A 6,708-nucleotide genomic window follows, 5' to 3' on the forward strand; every position below is an offset into this window, starting at 1 on the left:
TCTCTCTCTCTCTGTCTTTCTCTCTCTCTGTCTCTCTGTCTCTCTCTGTCTCTGTCTCTCTCTCTTTCTCTGTCTCTCTGTCTCTCTCTCTGTCTGTCTGTCTCTCTCTCTTTCTCTTTCTCTCTCTCGTGCTATTTATTGCCAACCAGTGTGCATGTCCCTACTGTGGCTTATACAGAGCACCATTGTAAGACAAGAAGGACATAAGTGGAGAACACCGAATTGAGATTATAGTTCACTGAGGAAGTTAAAATGTATACACTCCTATGCAGCCAGCACCCAAATGATACTGGCGATTATTCCGGATGCAAAGAGAACAACATACTTAGTGTGTGTGTGTGGGGGGAGATGAAAAAGGCGGGTGGATGGTTCGGTTATTTTTTTTCTTTAAAAAAATTTTTTTTGTTTATGTATGAGTGTGTTGCCTGCATCTTGTCTGTGCACTACTTGTGTGCGATGCTCAAGAAGACCAGAAGAGGGCGCCAGGTGCCCTGGAGCTGATGCTGTAGATGGTACCCAACCGCCATGCGGGTGCTATGAGTTGAACCAGTTGGTGCGCTGTGCCGTCTCTCCAGCCCCAGTTCGTTATTTTCTTCAGGATTTCCCTGGTTATCTGTCTCGGTGGGGTCTACTATTCTGCTTTCCATGGGGATAGAGACGCATCTCAGCCCACTTAGCCCCTAATGAGAAGATTTCAGTTTGAGTGGTGAGGTCTAAGAGCCAGATTTTGAGGCTTGACGTCCATCTCCCACTGACGAGTTCTGGTGCTTACCTTCGATTGAGGTGAAGGTAGAGAAGCAAAGCTATACTTCGGGACTAATGTGTACCGACTCGGCTCTTGTACAGCCCGCAGTGATTTGTTGGGGACAACTGTCCAACTGCACCAGTAGAGGGAGAAAAGGTGTGGGAATAGATTTAGAAAATGAAGACCTCGAGGTCGCAGGTGACCATTAAAAAGCAGACTAGCAAGAAGTTCATTGTCTCAGGAAAACGTCTTATAAAGTACCCCAAAATGAGACCCATAGAGTACCATGCCGAGAGAGTAAGGATATGGAATGGATGAATGTACGCCTGGAACAGTAGACACGTTTCAAAGTGTTAATTATGGGCGGCAATGATTGATAATGGTTGTCTGCAGGTGGTAGAATTATTGAAGAACTTTTAAAGGTTTTTCTTCTTCTTCTTCTTCTTCTTCTTCTTCTTCTTCTTCTTCTTCTTCTTCTTCTTCTTCTTCTTCTTCTTCTTCTTCTTCTTTTAAAAATCTTATGTATAGGAGTGGTTTTTGCCTGCACGTATTTGAACGTACGACGTGCGTGTCTGTTCCTGGAGGGTGTCAGATCGCCTGGACTGAAGTTACAGTTGGTTGTGAGCCAAGTGCGTAGGTGCTGGAAACCAACTCCCCTTCCCCTGCAAACATGTCCAGTCATGCTCTTAACCACTGAGCCATCTCTCCAGCCGCCTGGGGGTAGAATTATTTTAATACATGCTTTTGTGGGCATGGAGGCTTGCACCTGTAAAGCCAGAACATGGGAAGTACGGGCAGAATGATCAGCAGTTCAGGCTACATTGTGAGTCTGAGGGTCTCAAAACAAAGCAAAACAAAACAAAAAACAAAAAACAAAAAACAAAAGCAGAACAAAACAGAAACTACCCTTAAGATAAGCAACGAGAACAGCAGACCCCAAACAACCCATTTCTCGCGGCAAAAGCGATGCCTTACACTTAGAAATGCTCACTAGAAGTCATTTGGCTTTTATTTTAATGTTAACTTTTACTTAGGTATTAATTCAATTTATGTGTTTTGTTTTGAGACACCCCAGACTGTAGTTTTTCAATGGAAGGACTTCCCTGTGCCTGGGGGTGTAACCTTTAGTGATTGTCAAAGCTTGTTGGGCCTTGACTCGTGGTCTAGTTTATCGGTGTCACTGTGGCTCAGGAGTGACAAGTTGCTAATATGCAGAAGGGATGGGTGATACTTCTTGCTTTTCATGATGCATGTTTCTGTATGTTAATGACTTGTTGGGTAGCTATTAAGGTACTAGAATTGATAAATGTGTACAGGGTCCTTTTGCAATAAAACTGGTTATGACTTGAAAAAAAAAAAAAAAGGAAACTTCCTATATAGCTCTGGGTCCTCCCACACACTCCCACTCCCTGCCTGCTCTGTTTCCCCACTGAGGGAAAGCATTACCTACCAGAGGCAGGTAGTACCAGAACTTGTTTGCTCTGCCTGTTTCCCCTCTTACCTCTGATGTTGGCTCCCAAGCACAGCTGAAGGTGTGTCTATGGCATTGACCTGATGATGCAGCTGCCCTGGCTCCCTTCACTTGCCCTCTCTGCCCTGCAGTTTCTGCGTCAGCGCCAGTATTTGCGGGACCATTTGCCAAACCCTTGTGCTGCCTGTTGCTCTTTGATCTGTAAACCTGAAGCCAAGCCAACCCGGTCTGCAAGCAGCTGTTCCGGAGCTCTGCAAACCGCATCCTAAGCCAAGGTCTTATCCACGGGAGAAAACAAAGAAAGAAAGAAAGAAAGAAAGAAAGAAAGAAAGAAAGAAAGAAAGAAAGAAAGAAAGAAAGAAAGAAACAGAGAGAGAGAGAGAGAGAGAGAGAGAGAGAGAGAGAGAGAGAGAGAGAAAGGGAGTTGTTTTCTACAGAGGCAGGTGAGAGACACACACAGATGCCTCAAAAACACAGGGGGGGCCAAGAAAATGTGAATGATGGCAATCTTTGATTAAATGATTGGGGGTGGGGGAAGGAACAACTTTAGTATTATTCTGTCAATCATTTTGAGAAACGCTTGTCTTAGAAAACAATTCCCCCAAGGTTTTCAAACCACTGGATAGGAAGGTAATTGATTAGCCTTTCTGAAAACAGACCATTAATGAGTCTAAAAAAGTGTAAAGTTGGGGTGTGGTGGCTCACACTGGTCCTCTCAGCACCTAGGAGGGAGAAAGAGGATGGTGAGTTGGAGGCCAGCTTGTGGTACTCGAGATGTTCAAAACCAAAACAGAATTGTTTAAAAATTAAGACTCTGGTATAGAATATTCTAGAACCGAACATACCACAACAGATTCAGGAATATATAGAATTCCATACAAGCTAAAGCAACTTTTTAAAGTAATAAGGAGAGACGAGTGTGGTACACACCTTTAATCCCAGCACATGGGAGGCAGGGGCAGGCAGATCTCTATGAGCTCAAGGGCAGACTGGTCTACATGGTAAGTTCCAAGCCAACCAAGGCAGTATAGTGAGGCTCTACTTAAAAACAAAAAACAAACAAACAAACAAAAAAACAAAACAAAACTAGTAAGGAGAGACACCCATTTCCACCAATATTGAGAACAACCCAGAAAACCTTCAGTTTTTGAAAATAAAAACACATATGTGCGTTCCAAAGATGAAAAAGGGAACACTGTAGGGACCACTCAAGAAAGCACTGAGACTCCTAAAGATGAGTTAACTCCAGAGCTCTAGGGTGAACTGTTCATGGAACAGGGTGGGGCACAGACATGGAGCCCACAGCTTGTTTGTGTGCATGGGAGGGAGGAGTTGGACCAGAGCCTCTGGAGGATTCTTGAGGTCTCTTCTCGGTGTTCTCTATCACAGGGAGAGCTGTCAGCCCCTGGAATGTGGTTCTACTTCTAGAAAAACATCCCGCAAACAACAGGGAGTCTAAGATTTACCAACACCTCCCTTGTACAGGACGTTCTATCTACTTTATTTGCAGTAGAAAATCTCAAAGTTTCCCCATGTCCAACAGGAATAGAACAAACAAGTATTGTGTAGCCGTCTGTCAGAAGAGAGGTTTTTGGGTGTTGTGGTACAACCCTGTAACCCCAGCATTTGGGAAGCTGGGGCAGGAGGATGGGGAGTTCAAGGTCAGCTTGGGCTACATAAAAAGACCTTGTCTCAAAAAAAAAACAAAAAAAAAAAAACAAAACCAACAGATCTCTTTGTATGATAATAGGAAAATGTTCATACAATATATTAATATTAAAAACAGCCATGCCATAGAACAATTTTGTTCAATAAGTGTAAATCACATAGTAATTTCAAATTTTAGAAGAAATAATTTTAAAGTCAGAGAGCGTCAAAAAAGAGTGAGAAGATTAATTTAAAATTTTTTTAAAAAGACTTACTTATTGGATTTTTGTCTGTGGATATTTTGCATGTATGTTATAATGTGCACCCTGTGTGTGTGTATCTGGTTCCTATGAACTCCTATGTGGTGTTAGGTCCTCTGAGACTGGAGCTATGGATGGTTGTGAGTCACCATGTGGGTGCTGGGAACCGAACCCAGGTCTTCTGGAAGGGCAGCCAGTGCTCTTAACCTCTGAACCATCTTTCTATCCTCAGTAAAATTAGTTGTTGTTGTTGTTGTTATTATTATTATTATTATTATTATTATTATTATTATTATTATTATTATTATTATGTGTGTTCAGCAGTCGGTTCTCTCCTCCCACAGTCTCATCTAAGGATGGAACCTGGATTGGTGGTCAGGCTTGTACAGCAAGTGATTTTACCGGCTGAGCAATCTATTTCATCAGGCTTTGACATGAGTTTTTATGGCTTTATTCAAAATGTCAGAGAATCTTTCAACGTGCAATCAGTATAAAATCAATGAGGTAGTTGGCATTTTTAACACTAAGTCTTCACCACGTGATTATATCAACGATACATCTCACTTTAGACCAGCCACATTTCAAGGATCAAAAGTCAGTTATGACTGTGGCTGCTCTATGAGACCGTGCAACTCTAATGTAAGCAGAAGGGGCTAGGGGTACTTACAGCTCAGTGGTGCAGCATTTGCTTTGGCTCAATTCCCTATATCAAAAAGGGGTGTGTGGGGTTGGGGTGGGGTGGAAAGTGACTGAGGAAGACACCCAATGTCCTAATATCCCCAAGAAAGTCCACAGCGGGACTCTGGCAACACCTGTGTTTTATGAAGCAGCTCTGCATGCTATAGCTTTTATTGGAGGTTATAGAGATCCGTGTCTTTGGGCACCAGAGCTCTGTCGTGCCCAGTGTGATGTGAGCCTTGTGCATCTAAATAGCACTCCGCCTTTTCAGGCCCACGACAGGAAGTAAGATGTTGTAGTCCTGCAAAGTGTAGTGATTGGAGCACTGCACATGCGCAGAGACACTGCTACGCAAATAATAGTCTAGCGCCTCTTGTGGTTGGTGCCTGTTGGGGGAGCAAGGAGCAGGTGTGGTCCAGGAATAAGAGTATGTGTTTTAGCATAGGTGCGAGATCCTACCACTAGTGTTGTTGGTTCTGTTGTTAACTTTGTGATCAGATACAAGCTGCTCTGGGAATTTCCTATTGTTTAAAGAAAAAATAAAAATAAAAACCTCAGACTTCAGATCCCTCAACTCACTACATTCCTGAACAGTTTTGTACCCTAATGAAAATTACGCTGCAGAGAATTTGCCTGCTTTCTTTCTTTCTTTCTTTCTTTCTTTCTTTCTTTCTTTCTTTCTTTCTTTCTTTCTTTTTTTAAAGATTTATTTATTGTTCTATGTAAGCACACTGTAGCTGTCTTCAGACACACCAGCAGAGGGCATCAGATCTCATTACGGATGGTTGTGAGCCACCATGTGCTTGCTGGGATTTGAACTCAGGACCTTCAGAAGAGCAGTCAGTGCTCTTAACCACTGAGCTATCTCTCCAGCCCCGGCTGCCTTGTTTCTTGATGGATTATTAATTTGTTTTAACTTCCCATTTTGTTCTAACTGGAGTCCAAAACTCTGTGGTATGCCAAGTAAAGGAGACTAAGGCACAGGACAAAGTAATAACAACAACGATGACGACGACGACGACGACGACGACAACGACTGCGATGATGACGGCAACGGTGATGATAAATACCCATTGTCAAACGAGAACGTGATTCTATCTGTGCTTTTAAAATTTATTAAACTATGTATGCATTTATCTCTGTATTTCTATTTATCTATCCTTATACTAACCTATTTTGGTGAATCGATGGAATTTTTAAATTTGTTTTTCCTTGGAGTGCGGTTGAATTTGTGTGGAGATTATCATTGTCTATAGCAAGTCCCACATGCAGTAGATGAATAGTCAACCAAGCTCTTATCATTGCCCATGTCCAGGAGTGAGACTAGAATGCACAGAGAAAGCCCTACCAGAAGGACCCTCATTTTAATGTATTTCGGTACTGTTAACACAATAGTTTTCATAACAAAAAAGGACAATAAAATTAATCACTGTCACCCCAATTGTCCTCCAGCTTCTTGAAACATCTCACCAAATGACCAGAAAGAGTTAACACAGAGAATTCCAGATATGTGACGTGAGGACAAATCCCAGATTGGATGGTGGCCCAGGGTTGGGGTGAGAAACAGCAGAGTGTGGGGGGGAGGTCCAGGGGAGGGGCTTAGTCCTCACTCTCAACCAATAGCATAAGGACTTCAGGCCCAACGCCCATTGGCTGAAACTATTTCAAGGGTCAGGACTGCACCTGAACTCATCCTCAGAGGACTTGGTGGAGGAGCGCTCCTTTGGCTGCTCGGAGGTTGCTTTGCCTGGACGTGGAAGGTAATCCCGAAGGCTCTCTGCACTGCGATGGTCCTGGCTTTCTTTCTGATATTCTGACTTTTTCTGCCCAGTGCTGATCTGAGATGCTTATTTGACATGGCTTTACTTTAATTGGCATCAATATTCCTCTCTCTCTCTCTCTCTCTC

The 6,708-nt window shown here is 43.0% G+C and overlaps 1 protein-coding gene across 1 annotated transcript in view; it reads left to right on the forward strand.

Annotated features, from left to right (window-relative positions):
* Positions 1–6,475: 6,475 nt before the first annotated feature.
* Tat (tyrosine aminotransferase) overlaps positions 6,476–6,708 on the forward strand; it is a 9,868-nt gene continuing 9,635 nt past the window's right edge. The window contains exon 1 of the mRNA XM_021220509.2: positions 6,476–6,561. The gene's annotated coding sequence lies outside the window, so the exon portion shown is untranslated. The remainder of the gene's footprint in view (positions 6,562–6,708) is intronic.

This window comes from Mus pahari, chromosome 20 (assembly GCF_900095145.1).
Source record: "Mus pahari chromosome 20, PAHARI_EIJ_v1.1, whole genome shotgun sequence".
In the NCBI taxonomy this organism is placed as follows: domain Eukaryota; kingdom Metazoa; phylum Chordata; class Mammalia; order Rodentia; family Muridae; genus Mus; species Mus pahari.